At 38.5% G+C, this 23,027-nt stretch overlaps 1 protein-coding gene across 1 annotated transcript in view; it reads left to right on the forward strand.

The window, feature by feature from the left end:
• SNAP91 (synaptosome associated protein 91) overlaps window positions 1-23,027 on the forward strand; it is a 94,683-nt gene that overhangs the window by 12,162 nt on the left and 59,494 nt on the right. The gene's annotated exons all lie outside the window — the stretch shown is intronic.

The raw sequence follows: 23,027 nt of genomic DNA on the forward strand, positions 1-23,027 counted from the left end.
AATGTTATATGAGGATGGCCATCCAGTTTCATTTCTCCTTCTCATCTAACCCAGGTGAGGTGGTGGATATCGATATCTGAGCAGAATAATGGACTGGATGCGAATTGATAAATTGAAGGTCAGTCCAGAGAAGGAATTACAAGTGGCGGGTGGTTCATTCTCGAGTTGAGCCTTTTCTGGAGGGAATTTCATTTTATTTTATGGAAGTGCTCCTGGATCCATTATAACATTGAGAAGAGCAGATAGCTTCTGTTGTTTTGAACTCTGAACGGCATGTGTGAAATGGTTTTCAAACTTTAGTTTGTCCAAAATAACTGCCATGGTTAGATGTTTCTTGTACTTCATTAGCTGCTTGGTTCCAAACCCTTTTCTGCATCCAACTCAAAATATTAGTGCATATCTTTAAAATCTGAGATAGTTTGGGGCTAGAATCTAATGGACGATCTTTTCCTCTGTATATCTGACCAGATCCTTAGGCTACCTGCAAAGATTTCTCTGTAAGTATCTTCATTAAATGGCACTGCATATTCAGGTAGAAGAGGAATCACCTCTTCGTTGTGGTGTACCATCTTTGGAAGTGCTTCCCCAATTTTTTGTTTGTGCCCACTCTTTATTTTGCTCAAAGGAAAGACATTTGCATTTTTAAAAGGTTGGAAAGATTGTTTTAAATTTTTTTACATTGTATCCTTAGGTTGATAGTTGATGTTGCTTTTATTGCTTTTATTCTTTTAGTCTAATGCATATCTCTCAAAACTTTAGTTAATTGATCTGACTAATAATTACATCCAAATAAACATTTGATTATTTTGTCATTTGCTTCATTGAAACTAACTTCCTAATAAATATTTTCAGGATATCTGTCTGTTTCCAATGTTTTGATTTTATTAGACAATGATGGCTTGGTTATACAGTCTGTTGTCGATAAAAATGCAAATTGGTAAATTTGTATTTGCAACACTTTCCAGCAACAAATTATCTGACAAGATCACATTTGCAAACCATGGTCATTTAAGTATTCTCTAAGAGCAGGCGTGCACCACTTGGCAAGGGGAAGGGGCCATATTAATAAATAAAAATCAGTAGTTCTGTGGCTAGTAAAGCCGCTGGAGTGCAGGAGATGGCAGCAAGGATTGGAAGTGCTCAGCAGCAGGTCTTTTAGGGCTGAGGATGTAAATTTACTACTTCAAAAAAAAGATAGACAACACAAGACTTTTTGCTTTGTAGGCTTGGCTGAGCGGTTTACTTTGACATGCCTCAAAATGTTAATGATGAAACTGCAAGCCGACTCTTAACCCATATAAAATTTGCTTCCAACTTTCTAGGCTCAGCCGCTCCCAGTATGGAGACAGACTAAAAATACGATTTTGCCCATAACTTATGTTGTCTTAAATGTTAATCGTGAGGAAGTTGGTAACTCCATGGTCAATATCCTTGCTAACTTTGAAGGAGTTAGCCAGTCATAACTTCCTGCATCTCCTTTGTGAAAAATACAAATCCATATCTTCACTGGCTAGTCCCAGGGACTCTATCTGATGGCAGAAAAAGTGGACTTATTTTGTGGTAACTCTCACTAGATGCATCTCCAGGCAGAAATGATACTCAGAACCAAAGCTAAGATAAGCTAAGGTGGAGCCAGGGGTATTCAGTTTCATGGCCCATATTTAAATGACATACTAAGATTAAGCACAGAATAGAGTAGTATTGTCATCTGAGCCAGATTGTTGAGTTCTAAGTGGAACTATACAGTTTTGCTTAGTTACCAATAATATCTGTTGTATTGGTTCAGGTGTCTATGGAGATTCTCAGCCATCCAGGTTATGGTTGTCCCAAAGGTGTTTTTTCAAGAGACAACTGGACTTTCTGGGGTTTTTTTGAAGAATTTCACTTCTCATCCAAGAAGCTTCTTCAACTCTGATTGGATGGTGGTAATGGAAGGATTTATACTCCTTGCAGACAGCTGGTCATTTGCATTCTTTTAGAGAGTTGTTAAGGCCACCTATATATTTATCTGTGTCCTCAGGGGCACTTGAGTAGTGCAAATGGATGTTGAGCCTTCGTGGAATGTTGAAATTGGTACAGATGTTTATATAATTGTGTTCAATAAGCAGTCGGCTGTCGGCTTTATGCTTTGGAACGCTTTCCTTATACTGGTAGTTTTCTCTTTTTCATGAGGCCTCAATTTACTATAATTTACTATAATGTACCCTAATGTACATGTAATACTCTTATCATGTGATTTATTTGGTTTCCTGTGATGTGCAGTTCTTCTCCATTAGTATTGTGAAAACAGGGAATAGTCCAGACAATCGTTAGGGGTCAACATTGACTTCAAGGCACAAAGACACCCCCTCCCCCAAACTAATTCTTAGACTGCATTCAAAGGACATCTAAAGTCATTGCTTAACAGGTAAGCCACAAATAAGCCTTGATTACAAGTTGTCCTTTAAATTTTTAGAGTAATTGTACTACATCCAATGCACTTGTGTTTGGACAGGTTGTTAAATATAACTGCAGTTATATGGCTTAATGAATTATCAGGAATTCCATATGGTTGCCTATAAAGCATGGTTAAAAAACTTGGTGAAGCATATGAAGCCAGACAAATTGGAAATAGTGGACATGAAAATTAGGTCGAGATAGCATATTGAATCACTGCAGGCCATGGTTTAATATCATGGCTTGTTTGCTTCCTCCTAAGCTTAGTTTATTGGTTTAGCTGTACCAAATTTTTAATTGTAGAAAACAGTGATATAAGGCTATATGTTTCTGTATATAATGGTTTATAAGACTGAGGTATATATTGCTATTGAAACTAAAAAAAAGTAAAGAGATTGCAATTGAAATACAGTTTAATATTTAGCAGGAGTTTTAACTACTCTGGTCAAAGGAATTGCCTGTAAAAGGAATTCTCCAAAGAAGAAATAAGTAATATTTTTATGATCAAGCAGTACTCCTTGAAAATTGATAGGGTCCTTTGAAAGCAAAGTGTCACAGATGTTAGGTACTGGTAGCATAATAGATGTTTGTGATTGTTTCCTGATTCTTGTAGATATTTCTCATATCATTAATATTGTTTCTCCAGGTATCTCTAATATAAACTCAAAGCAGCATGTAAGTAATAAATTTGCAGAAATTCAGACTACGTGTATTAGGTTTTGATGTCAGAAGAAACAATAGCATTTAACAATAGCATTTAGGCTTATATACCACCCCATAACACTTTATAGCACACTCTGGGTGGTTTACAATGAAGAACTGTTATTTGCATATTGCCCCCAACAATCTGGATCTTTATTATACCAACCTCAGAAGGATGGAAGGTTGAATCAACCTTGACCGCGTCAGGATTGAACTCAAGGCTGTGGGCAGAGTTTACCTGCAATACTGCATTCTAATCACAAAAACTATGGCTTTTGACATGGAACTGAAAGACATTTCTTAAACCATGCAAAATGTTATGTAGGAACTTAAATTGGAATTTAGTGAAGAAATTGATTCTGGTTTACATTGACTTTTGGGGGGGCTATTTAAGTTTATTTGTTGGATATATATTATATAGGGGTGTCAAACTCGATTTCATTGAGGGCCACATCAGGGTTGTGTTTGACTTTGGGGTGGTTGGGCTTGGCTAGCTTGACGTCACTTGTGTCCGGGGCGCTTGTAGTGGCCCGGGTGGGGCTGGGGGGATCCATTGTCTCCAGCGGAGGAAGGCGAGACCAGGAAGAGCACTATACCTCTTGTCCTCCAGAGGAGCCTCACTGTCCCTCTCAGGCCATGCAAAAGTCCCCTTGATGGCAGTGCAGGCTGTCCAGAGCCCTAGGCAGCAGAGGCCAAGCTCCCAGCCTGGCCCTTGAGCTCCCAGGGCACTGGGGATCCCACAGCCCAGCCCAGCCCCACTTCCCTGAGGAGGTGCCCAGTTGCACTCCTCCTCGAGGCTGCTGCTGCTGTTGTTCTCGCTTTCCTTGACCAGGTTGCTCATGGTGTGTGTGTGGGAGAGCAAAATGTGTGGGTAAGAGGAAGGCCTACTCCTTCTCCATGCAAGGAAATCCAGCTTTGTAACCAAAGCATCCTCAGTGGTAGGATGGGAAACCACCAGGAGAGGCCAGGAGGAGGAGACAAGGGGATGGCAAAAGGGCAGCAGGGCTGCTGGTAGCCAAGTGCTAAGGCAGGACCTTCCTTCCTTCCTTCCTTCCTTCCTTCCTTCCTTCCTTCCTTCCTTCCTTCCTTCCTTCCTTCCTTCCTCCCTCCCTCCCTCCCTCCCTCCCTCCCTCCCTCCTTCCTTCTCTTCTTTTTCCTTCCCTCTTCATTCTTCTTTCTTCCCCTCTTTCGTTCTTTTTCCTTCCTTGCTCTCTTCCCATCTTCCCATCTTTTGCTTTGTCTTTCCTCTTTCCCTTTCTCCTTTCCTGTCCCTTGTTGGATGCTCAAATGCAAAAGAGGAAACATTTCCCCTTTTGTTTTGTTTTGCTTTTAGTTTGTTTTGCTAGCCCTCTGCCAGTGAAAATGGAGCTCAAGGACGGCTGAAAATGGAGTCTGAGAGCTCAATTTTCTCTGTCCGTGGGCTGGTCCTTTGTTGATTCCAGGATGGCCCCGTGGGCCAGATCTAAGCACCTGCAGGCCAGATTCGGCCCACGGGCCTTGAGTTTGACACCCCTGATATAGGATCTCTTCACTCTGGATGGGCTTATGATGTAATGAATGTCTGCACAGTTATTATCATCATTGTTGTTATTGTTGTTGTTGATTGCCTGTTGTTTAGACTAGATTTGGCATTTTTATCCATCTACTGAGTCTTTCCCAAGGACCTGAGATAGGTAGATGTTTTTCATGGTGTTAAAGTTATTGTCACAGGATATAAGCTATTTCAAGTAAAGCGGCCTTTTCCAATTGACTAGTGGTGATTTTGTCAGTATTGATGGTGTTCAAGTGGTGGTCTGGATTTTGTGGGGGTTGTATCCTAGGCGCCTATTACTATTTGTACTTCTATGCTTTCTTTTGTTACAGTCATTCTCCTTTTATTTGCAGGTCTTGTATTTTGTGATTTTCTCCAGTTCTTTCTCTTCTATCCTGCTATTTATTGGTTACAGTTGTTAAGTCTGGGGTGTTACATGGCAGGTGCTGGTCTGTTTGAATTCCAACATTCCAGAGCCCTTTACTATTATTATTATATTTTTATCTTGCCTTTATATATAACTCAATACAGTGAAAATAGTTAATACTTTGCAAAGTGAAGGAACTCTAAATTTGGTTCTTGGGAAACCTCCAGACATTGCTGAATTATAATTCCCAACAGATATATTTATCATGGTGGAGAATCTAGGAGCTGTAGTTCTCCACCCCTGTTTTCCAGCCAATTTGATCTCAGTGAATAATATTACTTAAATGTGGGCTAATATTTTAAGATTAATAGGACAAAACTGTTATGAATAGCATGCAGGAAAAAATCAGAGGATAATACAAAATTCTATAAAACAAGGCAATAAAAATAACAGTAGCATAAGGTTTTAAAACAGAGCTCAGTGGACAAATAGTCTGATCTTGGGACAATAGCACTTCTGCAAATGCCAGGATATACAAATGCCTTTAACTGATTTTTAAAACAGTTGGACTAATGATGTTTCTTACTCAGTAAAATAGAATTTGGGATATTAGAAGGACATTCTGAGCCACATCTAACAGTTGTGGCTAACAATAGGCCACAGGTTGTGGTCTCCCTTGATATTAACTCATTAGTTGGTTAATACTGGGAGAGGCAGTATTTTATATTTTTGGATCCTAAGCTGCTTAGGCCTTTATTTAGGCTTGGTAGCTCACAGGTAGCCAGTCCATCAGTTCAGGAACTAGTATTATGTATCCTTTTCAACCCTCTTCTAAGTAACAAGCTAGTTCTACAAAGGATGCAATTTCTGGGCTTTCAAGTCAATGTTCATAAGTCTTTTTAGTGTAGAATTTATTATAGCATCAATTATTGAAGCTTAGCTATCCCTATCCACGTAGGGCTGGAAATGGTTTGTCAGCCATAGGCGTTTCTTCTTATTGAAGTCTGCTGTGCCTCTGCTGACAGTTCGAAATCAGGGAGAACCCCCAAGCTAGTTATTTGTCTGTGCATTTTCTAAAAATGCTTGGGTTTTTTTTCATGAACAATGGAAGTACAGTATTGCAAGCATTCTGGTGAAGAGCTAGATGCAGCTGTAGCTCCCTGATTAGTGAAATCTACAAAAGAGAACCATATGTATGACACCACAAGAGTTTTAGTAGTGCATGATTCATTTAAAATGCTAAGAGTGGAGGCAGACCTGATAGGCTGACAGAAGTATAATAGAATCTTACAAATAATATTACAAAAGTGATTGGGTCTTAAAAAATCATTATATATCACAATACTTGTAAGGTTCTATTATACTTGTGGCAGCCTATGAAGTCTGCCTCCACTCTTAGCTTTTTAAATGAATCACGCACTACTAAAAACTCTTGCAATCACCTTTTTCCCTTGCTTAGTATTGGAGATCATTTTTACTTGTCACCCCTGATGAGGTAAGTGAATGTGGCTGTTTCTCTTATATAATACCATGCATCTATGTTCACTTCTAATGTGTGACTGCAGACCTGAACAGAGAAAAATGGGGAAGATCACATTTAAGATTACTTTGTGATTCAGAGTTAGGACGAAATCATAGCAGCTACGGTACTGGTGCAGATTTTTAAATAATTAGAATAGCATATCTGTTAATAGGAGAAATAGTGCAAAAACCCTTGGTGTAATTCAGATTTGAATAAAGTACCTGCATACCATGAATGATGCATCTTGTATTCTATGACAGTATTTCTCAGGCTTTTTGCAATTGCAGATCAAAAAATAAATGTTCAGAAAATATGGGGACCACCTAGATAAACAAACGCATCACTGTATGTTTTCTTTAAGAGTATGTGAATTCCCATTTAACAGAATAACAGAGTTGGAAGGGATCTTGAAGGTCTTCTACTCCAACCCCTTAAGCAGGAAACCCTATACCATTTGAGACAAATGATTGTCCAATCTCCTCTTAAAATCTTCCAGTGTTGGAGCATCCACAAGTTCTGTAGGCAAGAGTAACAGGAAATTTCTCCTTAATTCTAGCTTGCTTCTCTCTTTGATTAGTTTCCATCCATTGCTTCTTGTCCTGTTTTTAAGTGCTTTGAAGAATAGGTTGACTCCCTTTTCTTTCTGGCAGCCCCTTAGATATTATTGAAACACTGCTATCACGTCACCTCCAGTCCTTGTTTTCAGTAACTAGAAATACCCAATTCCAGCAACCATTATTTATATGTTTTAGCCTCCAGTCCCCTAATCATCTTTGTTGCTTTTCTCTGTGTACTCTTTCTAGAGTCGCAACATCTTTTTAACATCATGGTGACTAAAACTGGATGCAGTATTCCAAGTGTGGTCTTATCAAGGCATTATAAAGTGGTATTAACACTTCATGTGATCTTGATTCTATCCCTCTGTCAATGCAGCTTGTGTTGGCTTTTTTGGCAACTGCAGCACACTGCTGGCTCATATTGATATGATTGTCCAGTAGGACCCCAAGATCCTTCTCACAATTACTATTATTGAGCCAGGTACCACCTACACTATACCTGTGCATTTGATTTTTCTTGCCCAAATGTAGAACCTTACGTTTTTCACCACTGAATTTCATTTTGTTAGATAGGGCCTAATGCTGAAGTTTGTCAAGATTCTTCTGTATCTTAAGCCTATGTTCTGGAGTGTTGGTTACTCCTGCCAGCTTGGTGTCATCTGCAAATTTGATGAGTTCCCCATCTATCTCCTCATCTAAATCAATGATGAAGATATTGAAGAGTACTAGACCCAAGACCCTTGGGATACCCCACTGCATACTTCCCTCCATGTAGATGCAGTTCCATTGAGCACTACACGTTGAGTGTAGTGGAGAATAAGATATTGTAGTACTGCAATGATTATTGTTGCAACTACGTAGGCCTTCCCATTTAAAGGACTTATAAAACAAATGTTTGTAAGAAAATTTTGTTCCAAATTAAACATAATAATGTTTACCATAAACTTGCTAGTCAAGAATAGTCTTCAGTGTAGATTTCAGTATAGTATGGTTTTAGGGAAGATTGGTTCTCCAGTTCAATGATGGTGTTTTTTAAATATTCATCATTGTACTTCCTATTCATATTTTTCTTTTGGGGTTGCATGTTTTAGATCAGGGCTCTCCAACCTTGGCAACTTTAAGACTTGTGGACTTGAACAAAGCAAAGCTGGCTGAGGAATTCTGGGAGTTGAAGTTCACAAGTCTTAAAAGTTGCCAAGGTTGGAGACCCCTGTGTTAGATCACAGTTCACCAAAGCACAGCATAGGTGGATTTGACAGCTGGTAACTGTATTTCAGACTTGTGGTCAATGTTCTGAACTTTAGTATTCATGTTACTAGTTGTATTATAATTTCTAGTTTTCAACCATCAATCCATTTTCATGATCTTGCTGATTGGTGGTGGATGTGGGATGGCTATATTCAGTGGTGGGCTGCAACCAGTTTAACAACTGGTTCTGTGAACACGTGCTTGTGCACAGCATTCAAAATACAGCAATTTGAAGCTCATCTGCTTACCTTCTAAGGCAGCCCCAGTAAGTAGAACAGCGGATGCGCAGAAATCAGCTGTGCCATGCGAATCAGCTGAGCCAGAAAGAAGGAAATATAGGACAGAATAACAGTGGTGGTATTCAGCTGGTTCTATCTGGATTGGGTGAACTGGTAGTGGCGGCTGAGGGAGACTCTGCTCACCCTCCTGGATGTAACCACTTCCCGTTTTTTATGCTCTCCACATGCGCGGAAGGCTCTGCGCATATGTGGAGGTGGTGCATGCGATCACATTTGCAAACTGGTAGCAAAGGTAAGTGAATACCACCCCTGCAGAATAGGGCGGGAGTGAGTGGGCGGTGCCAGCGGAACTACTGGTTCGTCCGAACCGGCTGCAGCCCACCACTGGCTGTATTACATCACGTGATGGCAGACAACATTGTTCTGCAGTGTGATTTTACACTTAAATGCCATACTATGGAAAAACAGAAGCAGTTCATTGACTTCTGCAATTGTACTAGTGTCGTGTCCCACTCCTTTGCTGACGGCCGGGTCGGGGAAGTCCGTATCAAGCGTGCCTCTGCAGCTCTGCCAAAGTCCTATCAGAGTTCTCAAGGCAGGCAGGAGACCAGGAAGTGACTTCAGCAATCCAAGTTAGACTTTGCCTGACTCAGAGAATGCCAGAAAGCAGATCCTTTATATAGGCCATGGGGTGTGGCTCCATGACTCAGCACTTATCCAGGCCTGCCCCTCCCTTCCTTTTGGTGACGTCGCCTCTCCATTCTCCGGAAGCGTGGGTCTATCCATTGCATCGTTTCGTCTCCAGCTGTTGGTAATCTCAGCTCGTGGCTGGCTTCAGGCGCACATGCTATCAGAGGGAGGTTTGTTTGTTCGGCCTGTCCAGGCATGATGCCAGGGCTGGGGGCTGGAGGCATGCCAGGACATTCTTCAGCACTATCAGCGTCTGGCAGGAGATAAGAGGGGGAGTGAGGAGACACAACAACTAGTTGTGTATGTATAGCCTGTGATAGATGTGAGACTCAAATCTTGGTCGAAACTGCTGAGAATAACTGTAGACCTGTAATGAAATAGGACAAGACATTAAAGTTATTTAAGGATATTATCAAACAAGCTTTCTACCATAGTAGGAAGAATTCCAAACTTGAGATTTCAGAAGAATTCTGCTGTTGATTGTAGTGTGTGCTTTAAAGGTCAAGGAGAAACAAATTGTGCCAGTAGCTGAAGACTCCAGGGGATTCCCTGCTCAAAAAAGTCATAATAGAGGAACAAGAAATCCAGATTCAGTTTTCTTGCTTCAGATCCACCAGATCCACCTCTGAAACTAGGGTAAGATGGCAAAATGTTCAGTGAAAGCACAGAGTTATAGACTTGATGCCTTGACTTCTACTCATGGGAAGGAAACACTGTTCAGATTAGGATCTGAATGGAAATGCTAAGGAATAAGGCTAACCTTGAAGCTTTGGAACTTGGTCACTGCTGAGATAATTTCTTGCAGTCTTCCATGCAAATTTTAACCCTTTATTTTTGATCCTACATTCTTTTAGTAAGGATTTGGTCCTCATATGACTTGCAAGTGAAAAAAAAAAATAAGGCACCTGATTATTCTTGTTCCTCCTCGATTTGGCTAATAATCCAAACATTATCTTTCACCAAGTTCTTTTACTGTCTAATAAGAAATCACGCACAATTCAGTCTTTATACCTGTATAGGCTTAAGGATATGAATAAGAGGGTAGAGTTTACTAATCCAGACAATTTACCTTTCTCTGTGGAGACAGAGGTTGGCAGTAGACTTCTGTTTACATTTTCTTGAATATAAGTAGTACTTATAGGTTTACATATAAGCCGTGGCGGTGCAGTAGTAGTAGTAGTGTTGCAGGCTAATTCACTGCTCAATGCCACCAGTTCGATTCTGACCGGCTCAAGGTTGACTCAGCCTTTCATCCTTCTGAAGTTGGTAAAATGAGGACCCAGATTGTTGGGAGCAATATGCTGACTCTGTAAACTGCTTAGAGAGGGCTGTAAAGCACTATGGAGCTGTACATAAGTCTAAGTGCTATTGCTATTGCTACATGCAATAGAACTGTTTTGTCAGATTTCTTGCTTATATGAAGTTCAATAAATGGCTTTCTATTGAACAATAGGGAAATAAGCTTTGAAAATTGGGGTGATACGGAGTGAGCCTAGTGTGTGATCTATATGATTCATAACATCTGTTTCCATGCCTCCTCTTCAGATAAATGCCTGAGTAGGACTTGATTGCTCTTTACTTAGCAGTAATCTAGCAATATAAAATTTTTTGGGAAAAATATTCTCAAACTATCAGGGGTGCTTTTTGTCTGTTTCCTCCTTTTTGTTTCAATATAAAGCATAAGGTATTTTTTTGAACATAGAACCATTAGGGAAACACTTCCACTTGTTAGTTATTCTGGGGTAGTTTGAGAGAACTAATCCATGAACTAATCCACGGGCACTTATTTAAGCAGCAATAGGCAACCCAACTATTTGAATTATGTTTCCCACTGTATCTTGATATTGACTAGACTGGCCAAAGATGCTGAGCATCAGATCATCTATCCTTCAGCTGAGCTTCATTGGTATGATGAGTGAGGTTGACTGCCATCATTGAGCGATGCTTTTGTTGAGAATTCTGAATTAAATTACAGAGTCTTATAACACCTTCAAATATTAACAAATAATAATCAAGAGTTACCTTGTGGCAAATAAATTTAATATATAAATAGCAATAGCAATAGCACTTAGACTTATATATCGCTTTACAGTGCTTTACAGCCCTCTCTAAGCGGTTTAAAGAGTCAGCATATTGCCCCCAACAATCTGGGTCCTCATTTTAACCCATCTCGGAAGGATGGAGGGCTGAGTCAACCTTGAATCTGGTCAGATTTGAACTGCCAAACTGCAGGCAGCCGACAGGCAGCAGAAGTAGCCTGCTGTATGGCACTTTAACCACTGCGCCACCATGGCTTATAAATAAATAAAACTACAGTTTTCAATTATAAAAATGCAGTTTTCATAGCTAAGCTGGGATTTAATTGTAAACTGCTGCTCAGTTAACATTCTTTTTAAATTTATTTTTATTTATTGCATTTTGGAATCACCTATCTCCCTACTTTGAAATATAATATTCTCCCTCTGCAAGTAGTCTCACATACTGACATATGATCGATTTTTACATAAAACTTCTGAACTTGTAGGAAAAAAGGCTCTGAAAATCATCACTAAATCAGTAGCAAAGTTTAATTCAAAGTGCGTGCCCATTATTGACTGCTCTGTTAACAGTTCTACTTTCAAATATGTCTGAACAGTGTGCATCCAAACAGCTTTTAAAAACAATATACCCCGTTTTTGCCTGGAATATAGCTACTGCTGATTAAAAGATGCATTGATTTTCAGATGAAAGATAAATGACTGCTTAATAGCTAGTGCCTAATTATTTTGCCAGAAGTTGTTATATCTCTATTTTGATTAAAAGTAGAATGATTACAAATACTTCCACTATAAATGGAAGCACTGTTTATCAAGAAACATTATGTAAATATACCACTTCTGGAGTTTAACCTAAACATGATTTGAAAGAAATGTTTGTGCAGCATAAATGCCTAAAGCATATATATTCCTAAAGTAGAAAGCTATTAATAGAATATTTATTCCTTCAACATTCAGTTATCCCTTGTTTGCTCGGCAACATTGATTCATAGTATTGCAATGGATTCCTATGATCTGTCTGATCTAAACCCCCCAAAATTGATGCTGGTTAGTATTTTAAATGAGTGCAAATGTAATTGCAAATTGAAATTTAATTAAAGTGCATCAACATGGATGATATACAAGACAGTACTTTCTCAAACTCCTCATTTCCCAATAATTTTCTACATGCTATTAGGTCTTGACTTATGACCACAATTGAGCCCAAAATGTTTGTTGCTAAATGAGACATTTGTTAAGTGAATTTTGTTTCATTTACGACCTTTCTTGCCATAGTTGTTAAGTGAATCACTGCAGTTGTTCAATTAGTAACACGGTTGTTAAGGTGAATCTGGTTTTCCTATTGATTTTGCTTGTCAGAAGGTCGCAAAAAGTGATCACATCTCGCCAGGACACTACAACAGTCATAAATGTGAGTCAGTTCCCAGGCATCTGAATTTTGATGATGTGACCATGGGGATGCTACAATGGTCGTAAGTCTGAAAAACTGTCATAAGTCACTTTTTCAGTGCCTTTTTAACTTCGAACTGTCAGTAAAGGAATTTTTCGAGGAGTATCTGTATCTTTATTTAATTTATTTATTATTATTTATTATTTTATTTGATCATATTTATATACCGCCCTATCTCCCGAAGGACTCAGGGCGGTTTACAGGCACTTAAAAAACACATAAATACAATATAAAAACAATTAAAAAACTTATTCTAACAGCCCAATAATTAAAAATATAGAAATAAAACCCAATTTAAAACCCATAAATTTAAAATCTAACTCAGTCCTGCACAATTAAATAAGTATGTTTTAAGCTCGCGGCGGAAGGTCCGAAGGTCCGGAAGCTGACGAAGTCCGGGGGGTAGTTCGTTCCAGAGGGTGGGAGCCCCCACAGAGAAGGCCCTTCCCCTGGGTGTCGCCAGACGACATTGCCTCGCTGATGGCACCCTGAGGAGTCCCTCTCTATGAGAGCGCACGGGTCGGTGAGAGGTATTCGGTAGCAGTAGGCGGTCCTGTAAATAACCCGGCCCTATGCCAAATTTAATTTGCGCAGGCAAAAGAGAGTCTCCCTCTCTTTTTTTCTTTTTCCTGCACTTTCTGTTTATTTTTTAATAGGATACGTAGGTATTTCATTAAAAAATATGATATAAATAAAAATGTGTAAAAAAGAACAGCAAGCAACAAGAAATAGCAAAATAAATTCCTTTCAAGCATTTGCCAGGATGTATGGAGAGTTTAAAATTGGGAAGAAAAGTGTGCACAGCTGTCAGAGTGATCCAGAAGCTGCCTTTATTGGTTCTGGATCATGTGGAGAATTGTACTGATGGTCAATTCTGTTACAAAATCTTTTCCGCCTCCCATTCATGATTATATTCTATATGTAATTTGCAACTTTCTAGTAAATACATGAAAAGTCTTGTAGTGGATATTGCTCTGATGGGGTCAGCTGAAGTGAGTTTCAGCATTTAAAGAGAGCCGTGGTGGCGCAGTGCTTAAAGTGCAGTACTGCAGCCTACTTCTGCTGACTGCCGGTTGTCTGCAATTTGGCAGTTCAAATCTGACCAGGTTCAAGATTGACTCAGCCCTCCATCCTTCCGAGGTGGGTAAAATGAGGACCCAGATTGTTGGGGGCAATATGCTGACTCTGTAAATCACTTAGAGAGGGCTGTAAAAGCACTGTGACGTGGTATAGAAGTCTAAGTGCTATTTCTATTGTTAAAACTTTTAGAGTCTGGAAATTTCTGTTTGCTCTGCCAGAAAAGAAGCGAAACTGAAGAAGAAAGGAAATTAGGACATTATCTATTCAAATATGCAATCAATAATATTCACCATTATTTTTTTTATTATCTATTAGTAAACTATATTTTGATCTTTAACCAACATAAAATAAAAACATTATGACATTTGCTATAGGATTAATGGCCATAAGAATAACCTATACTTGTAAATTTTATGGACGTCAACTATAAAGTTGTGAAATAGTTTTTTGTTCTCTGTCAGTTTGAAGTTACTATGGAACTCAAAACAATAAAAATATAAAACTTTATAAGACTACCAATTATGAAATACAAATTAAATCTGTACCTGTGAGTTATATTTATCATAATACAGGCAGTCGTCATTTAGTGGCTGTTTGCGGTAAATATGGTGATGAAAAAATTCTTGTATTTTTGATCTGTAAAGGAAAGGAAAGCTGAAATCTATCTATAAGCAAACTTGTGGTTTCACTTAAAGACTGCTTTGTTTAATATCCAAATTGCCAGTTCCAATTGTGGTTGTGGAATGAGGATTTCTTGTAATTATATGTTATTATAAAATTAAAAAGTATAATTAGAGTATAAAAGAATATATGTCATTCATAGAACTGTGGAGTCCTTGATACTCTCTGAGCTTGGTTGCTTTCTTGCAGATATTTCATTATTCAACTAGGTAATATCAGTGTGACAATCTGACAGAACAATCAATGGGACAGCTTGCCTTCAGATGTTGTGAGAGCTTTATCACTGGAAGCTTTCAAGAAGAGACTGGACTGTCATCTGTCAGAAATGGTGTAGGGTCTCCTGCTTGGGTGGGGGGTTGAACTAGATGACCTATAAGGTCCCTTCCACTCTGTTATTCTGTTATTTCTGTTAAAAGTATAAGCATTTTATTCTGTTGTTTCCGTTATGTAGAATTGCTTCCTCTTTATGTACAGTAGGTTGCCCTGCCAGTGTTGAGGGGGGGTATGGTTTTCTCATGTTCATTAGGATATTGTTTTCTGCTTAATCGTTTGCCTGATATTAATCTCTGCTTATCTGGGCATTGGTTGTTGAAGAGCATGTGATCTAGTCTTTCTGTTTCCTTCTTACCATTTTTATTGTCATCACTCAGTATTAAAAGTGCTAGGAAGGAACATCTAGGTTTAGCCAAAGGTTGACTATAGATAGCTGTATTCTATAATCCACCCAGTATTTGAGACAGAATGGGAAACTGCTCTTAAAAACACAAAACTGGATGCGCTGCAGTGGAGTGAATTTACAGAAAGGACTCAACTGGGCTCCATAGGAAATCTTGCCAAAAAGGATTTGCAAAAAAAATTTCCCGGCAAGTCTTCTGAAAATCGGACACGATTGAATGGAGAAAAAAAAAATCCAATGCAGACATTAAATCTCTGAAGCCTGACTGTGAGATACTGGTCAATTAAAGTCACTCTCTGTTCCTCTGCTAGGAGATTTTCTGTTCCAACCAGTTCCTTGGTTTCCAATATGAATGTTAAAATAGTATTAATCTTGCTAATGGTGCTTAATAAGGTGATGGCTCTGTAATTTGCAGACTTGTTCCTCCTTTGAAAAATGGAAACAGTGAATGAAAATCCTTAGTCCCTGTGGATATACCCATGCTTGCTTTTATACATGAAAAAGAAGGCCAGAATTGGACCCTACCAGGTTGTATTATTTTTAACTAACTCAAGGCAATTTAATCATTCCCATTAGCCTTCCTGGATTTTAACTGAGAACCTAAATGCCTGACTTCCATGACTGTGATCAATTACCAAAGTGTTGCAAATCATATTGAACTGTCTTTAGAGCAGGGGTCTCACAGGCTGCGACCCAGTGTTGGGCTTTGGCCCGTTTGGAACTGGGCCATGGAAGTGGTGGGCGATTGCACATGCGTTCATGCATGTGCGCAAAGCTACATTTGTGAAAGCAACTCACACGCACGAAACCATCCCCCCCTCCCCTCCCCCCCCCACGGCCCCACCACCACTGCCAGTTCGCCGAGCCAGAAAAGTTGGAGAGAACATGTAAGAAATATATTGCTTATAAAAAACTGTGGTGTTAGGGTGGGCTGTTTTAAATTCTCAAATTGAGTGCTTCTCAGGGAAAATAAGAAAAACATTGGATTATTTTGTACCATTATTTAATTTGTGCTACAACTTTGGAGTTAAGAAAAGATGTCAATTCAACCTGATTACTGACAATTGGAGAAAGAAACAGTGGATTCACTCTAAATCTATCCATAAATGCTATGAAAAAATAAGCTAAAACAAAAAAGCCTTTGTGATCTTAGTTTCCATCAATTGTATAATGTTTTAAAGATGCACCCATTGTTGGGTGAGGGAAGGTTTAGGGTTGATGGGAGAGAGTTACGAGAGATGGATTGTTAAGAAAAGAGTAGTTGGGTATGATATAGACATTCCTATATTGAGAAAGCAATATAACTATTGATGTGTACAAATGGGGTGTTATAAAAAAAACCTAGGTTTCTTTTCAATTTGTCAGAATACTATTAAAACTATCTAATGTATTCTAGATTAATTGTGTCCTGACAAAATTGTACCGGGTTTACAGTTTTGTTTCCCAAACATAGCCACCTTGAGACAAGTGACAGCTGTGTCTTTCATGGTCCATTTTCAGGAGTGAGGTCAAATGTCAGTGTATAGCGCACAGGGCCAGATGCCATAGCTCCTTCTAGTAAATGAGAAGTTGCAGCATCATTGCTTAAATCCCCTCCCAGCTGAACAAGTCAGATACAGCTTTTTGTTCACAGTTGGTGATAGTGATAAGACAGACAGACAGCCTGGGAGAGATTAAAGTAAAGATGCCTCATCAGATTTTCTTGGTCTCTATGGCGGTACCATATCAAGAGACGTAGAAGGATTCTTAGCACTAACATGCCCCCAATCCAGTCTCTCAGTCTGCTTATTGAGTCTTGACAGTGTCCTAAAAAATTACCGGTAAGTATTCCTCCGATGATTTGGGGCCATCATTATTTCTTGACATCACATTCATGTTTATTTCTTTAATATAATGATTGGCTTGTTTGTACTGACTGAAGTGAGGGGACGCATGACTGAGTTATGTATTTGAGATAGGCAGCTATATAAATCACAAGCGGCCCATTTAGGTGGTGTGCTAAGTCAAACTAAAACGTCCCTTAAGATTTTGTATTCCTCAGATCAAAAGTGACATAAATACATTTACCAAATCGGGAAATGTTTGTGTTTGCTGATTACTAATCTGCATGGGTTTTTTTTCTATCACAGTATATTTGGTTTCATCAGGAAGTTGCATGGCTGTATTTATACTGGTACCAGAAGTTGATTGTGATTTGAAGTTGTCCCCAGGTTAACTTTTAGCGTTCCCCAGCTGCCTTTTAAATGTGTCTTGAAAGCTCCAGTGCTCTATATATTTCTAGATTAGGGCCAAGATGAGTACAGGTAGTACTCAATATAAAATATAAAACCATTCGTTTTAAAGTTACAGTGGCACTGAAAAATGTGACATAACTGATCCTTGCACTTATGATCATTGCAACACTGTGCCAGGGTCACATGATCAAATTTTGGGTGCTTAGCAATTGGCATGTATTAAAAACTGTTGCAGCATCTTGGGATCATGTGATCATCATTTGTGACCTTCCCAGATAGCTTCTGACAAGCAAAGTCATTGGGGGAAATCAATTCGTTTAATGAATTGTTTAGTGATTCACTTAACAACTATAGAGAATTGCTTAACAATTGTGGCAGAAAAGGTTGTAAAAGTGGGTGCAACTCACTTCACAACGATTTCTTTAGCAATAGAAATTCTGGTACTGACTGTGGTTCTAAGTTGAGAACTACCTGTATGAAGTAAGACCATATTTTTCAAGTAGGTTTTTTCCCTTCCTTTGGGCCAAATTGGTATAGAATTCTGTGAGGTGATAATTACAATTTTTTTTTTAATTTATTTTTGTCACAACACTATACACAAACAATTGTCATAGATAAAACAACATATTTTGAAGAAAATATACTAATATGTATAAAAATATGCATCAACTATATCAATTTGATATGATGAAGGGAACAATAGGACAGGAATGGTAGGCACTTTTGTGCTCTTATGCACGCCCCTTATAGCCCTCTTAGAAATGGGGTGAGGTCAATAGTAGACAGTTTTTGGTTGAAGATTTTGGGATTTTGAGTAGAGACTATGGAGTCAGGTAATGAGTTCCAAGCATTAACAACTCTGTTACAGAAGTCATATTTTCTGCAATCAAGTTTGAAGCGGTTGACATTTAGCTTGAATCTATTTTTTGCTCTTGTAATATTGCGATTGAAGCTGAAGTAGTCTTTTATAGGAAGGATATTGCAATAGATGATTTTGTGTGTTAAACACAGGTCATGTCGAAGTCGACAGAGTTGTAAGTTTTCTAATCCCAGGATTTCAAGTCTGTTGGTATAAGGTATTTTGTTGTTTTCGGAGGAGTAAAGAACTCTTCTAGTAAAATATTTCTGGACTCTTTCTATTGTATTTATGTCAGAGATGTGGTATGGGTTCCAGACGGATGAGCTGTATTCAAGAATAGGTCTGGCAAATGTTTTGTATGCTCTAATTAGTAGTGTAGAGTTTTTAGAAAAGAAGCTGCGTAAAATTAGGTTTACAGCTCTTAGGGCTTTTTTCGCTATGTAGTTGCAGTGAGCTTTGGCACTAAGGTCATTTGATATGAGAACTCCAAGATCTTTGACAGGGTGGGGGTCATCAGTTAGGTAATGTCCATCAAGTTTGTACTTGATATTAGGGTTCTTTTTTCCAATATGTAAGACTGAGCATTTGCTGGTTGAGATTTGGAGTTGCCAAGTTTTAGACCAATCGGAAATTAAGTCAAGGTGTTCTTGAAGGGTAGAAGTATTATCAGTGGTATTAAATAGTTTGACATTGTCAGCAAAGAGAACACAATAACTTGAGATGAGGTCGCAAAGATCATTTATGTATAGTATGAAGAGTGTTGGTCCAAGAACACTACCTTGGGGAACACCACTTTTGACAGGAACAGGATTAGATATAGCGTTGCCAATTTTGACTACTTGTTGTCTGTTTGACAGGAAGGCATTTATCCAATTGTGAAGAGGTCCCGAAATGCCGTAGGATTTTAGTTTGAGGAGTAGTTTATCATGTTCATTTTCTTGAAGTCATCCTTAACGATCAAAATGAGAGTGCTGCCTTGGATGACAGATGTTGGGAAATGAAAGCAACTCTCCCTGTTGGTCATTCCTTCTGATTCAACATATCCAGGAATCATTGATCATCTGCTATTGTGGTGACTTTACTAGTGCTGCATTACATTTAGAGAGTGGTGAGTGTGCCCCGATGAAGCATTTAAACAGTGTATCATATAACCTTCCCTACGTCACAATTATTTGTGTAATTTTATCATTTAGCAGTAACAATGATTATTTAGCAATAATTTTATTGCTGCCTGCTCTCTTTGAAACCATTTTAACTCCCTGCCTGATGAACCTCTTCGTATAGAGAGATGCGCCATCTTATGTGTGTGTGTGTGTGTGTGTGTGTATGTATATATATATATATATATATATATATATATATATATATATATATATATATATATATATATATATATATATATATATATATATATATATATATATATATATATATATATATAGGTCTTTGGTTGTTCGGGTTTTCTCCCGTGTAAAATTGGAAGTGTCGTGGCGACGTTTCGACAAAGTCTCATTCGTCATCTTCAGGCTTCAGCTTCGTGCTTCTGGGAGCAATGTGTGATTGCAGCTGTTTCTTCCTTTTTAACTGCTAGTGGGGGTTTGAACTGATTGGGTGGGAGCTTGGCTGTGCTCTGATTGGAAGGGGTTTTTTTTGGTGCTCTGATTGGCTGGGGGTGTGTCCTGTTTGGGTAGGGGCTTGGTTGTGCTCAGATTAGTCTGAGTTGCAGGGGGATTTGAGCTGGTGAGCTGCACTGCTGCTGTTTGGCTTCGTGTTTGTGGTCGTGCTACATCTTCGTAGTGGGTGTCAGTCTGTTGCATGTATGGATTGGAAGGGTTTGAAATGGCTAATGTTGCAGCTGCAGTCTGGCTTCTGGTCCTTGGTCGTGCTTCATGATCAGTGTGGGTTTGGGTCTGCTTTCTGGGTGGATGTGTGGTGGTGACATCCTGTGTGGACCTCGTGAGTGTGGGTCTGGTGTCATTCCTCGTGTTAAGGATTCGTTTGTCAATAAGGGCGGGTTTCCAAATGGCTGGTAGGCGGAAGGTATCATCTCGTTTGTTCATGCTGTGTGGACGTTTTTCTATTTCGATGGCTTCTCCAATCAGTTACCCTACCCCTACCCAAACAGGACACACCCCCAGCCAATCAGAGCACCAAAAAAAACCCCCCTTCCAATCAGAGCACAGCCAAGCTCCCACCCAATCAGTTCAAACCCCCACTAGCAGTTAAAAAGGAAGAAACAGCTGCAATCACACATTGCTCCCAGAAGCACGAAGCTGAAGCCTGAAGATGACGAATGAGACTTCGTTGAAACGTCGCCAAGACACTTCCAATTTTACACGGGAGAAAACCCGAACAACCAAAGACCTATATACAAACACCCATGAAAACCTCAGAAAACAAATATATATATATATATGTAGGTCTTTTGTTATTCGGGTTTTCTCCCACGTAAAATTGGAAGTGTCTTGGTGACGTTTCAACGAAGTCTCTATATATACATCTCTTTCTCATTTGATTTTAAACACGGAATTTATAAATATGTGTATATAAATAATTAAAAGTTATTGCTGTGTATCCGTACAGTGCATTCTTTGAAAATGATGTAGAAGTATTTTTACTTCATATTACCTCTTTACCATAACTCCTATTTTTTTCAGGTATCCATACTAGCCTGAATGATTGTTGGAAGGATGGTTTACATTAAAAGTTAATGTAATTCTTAAAGCAGCCACATCTTTTTTCAGGTTCACACAAAAGCCTGAAAGCCATCAGGAGTGCTATGTTCACATGAACTTTTCTAGAATAATTTTCCAAGCATATACAGCACGTATTGTGGAGCAGGGGTCTCCAACGTTGTCAACTTTAAGCCTGGCGGACTTCAACTCCCAGAATCCCCCAGCCAGCTTTGCTTTGCATTGCTTTGCTTTGCTTTGCTGGCTGGGGAATTCTGGGAGTTGAAGTCCACCAGGCTTAAAGTTGACAAGGTTGGAGACCCCTGTTGTGGAGGTCCTATGACAACTTGACGTAACCAACTCGCCACGGGACAAGAGTTAGAGTAATATTGAAGAAATAGTGAAAGAGAATCATTAAAGGAAGGATGCCAAAGGAGGGACAAAAAGAAATGTGAATGACAAAAATTAAAATATTATAATTTTTTTAAAATAATTAAATTGAATTGTTGAACTGTCCCGTGGCAAGTTGGCCACGGCAAGTTGGCTGTGTGAGCTTTCCCATTCTGTACTGTGGATTCGTTGGCTTTTACTGTACCGGTCTCAGTTTAGAAAATTGTTATGCCGTGACAGTGTACCTGAGCTACTTTGAATATAATAATAGGAAATGACTTTAAATTATTGCTTATGAATCCTGAATCACGTATTGATCTTTATACCTTCCATATCGATGTGGATGTCCATGAGCTTTATAAGTAATAGATTCTACAGCAACTAAGATTAAAATCTATAAATAATAGCAGTTTTTACTGAAATATAACAGGAAGAAATACGATCATCATAGGAATCGATATGAGCATAGTGATAAGAATAAATCTGCAATAATATAAATTGCTTCACATTAATCTGCTCTACTATAGCATGTCATGATTAGGTCACTGAGCTTCTAGACAGGCTTACAAGAAAGAAAAAGAAATTTGTTATTAAATCAATAAAATATACTACAACTAGGTAGACATGTTTAAATTGAGATAATACCTGTTATTTTTCTGTGTGCTTGTTTTGTGTTTGTAACAGGACATCTTTGTATCTATTTCAGTTATCTATTGCCTTAAAGGAGAGTTGATTTGGGCAATACTAATTTAATTATTGAGTTCTAAATGATACTATAATATCCAGTCATGTATAAAAAACATGGATTCCCCCTCCCTCCCTCTCTCTCTCTCTTCCTCCCTCCCTCCTCTCATGTATGTGTGTGCGTGTTTGTATGTGTAAATGCAGTTACAAATACAGATATAGATATAATCCTCAATTTACTTCTAAAAGTTTTGCTTAACTAAACTGAAAAGATAAACATCTTAACTGATTCTAAACCAACTCTGCATGTATTGGCATGTATTGGCCAAAAGTAGAAAAGTCTCAATTAATGAATTTCCTTCTGCTACAGTTTTTGTGGCATGAACTGTTACAGAAGAAATGGATATGAGAGAATAATGTAAAAAAAAGTTCCTTGTATAAGTACTCAAAAGTGCTGGTTACAGAACTTATTTAATATTTCGAAAGCAAATCTATAAAGTCGGTAGCAAAAGGAAGAACATGTTTTATTAATTGGTTACAATATTCTTCTGATATGGGAATGGTGGGACTTTGAAAAAATTAAAACAGCAAAACATTTATACAGAGACACAAATATGGCTATAATTTTAATTGAGCCAAACCCAGAATGCACTTGGGCCACATATTTATTATCTGCTTCTCCCACTGTTATTTTTACTGCAAGAGCAAACTCTCACAAAATAAATTTTGGCAATAGCAATAATGTTAGACCATCCAATAAGGAACAGTGTTCCATTTTATTTTTTATTGGTTTTTCTAAGTATTATATAAATTTCTAAGAATGACTTATTTTTAACCTTAAATTTCTTTTTTAGTGAAATTACTACTGTATCATATAATGATTTTGGTCAGTAATTTGTAACTATACTCTCTTTAACCAGTACATCATCTTCTCTATATTTACTGTTACTATTCTCTCCTTCCTAAATATTGT

The sequence above is a fragment of the Ahaetulla prasina genome, chromosome 1 (genome assembly GCF_028640845.1).
Source record: "Ahaetulla prasina isolate Xishuangbanna chromosome 1, ASM2864084v1, whole genome shotgun sequence".
NCBI lineage: Eukaryota > Metazoa > Chordata > Lepidosauria > Squamata > Colubridae > Ahaetulla > Ahaetulla prasina.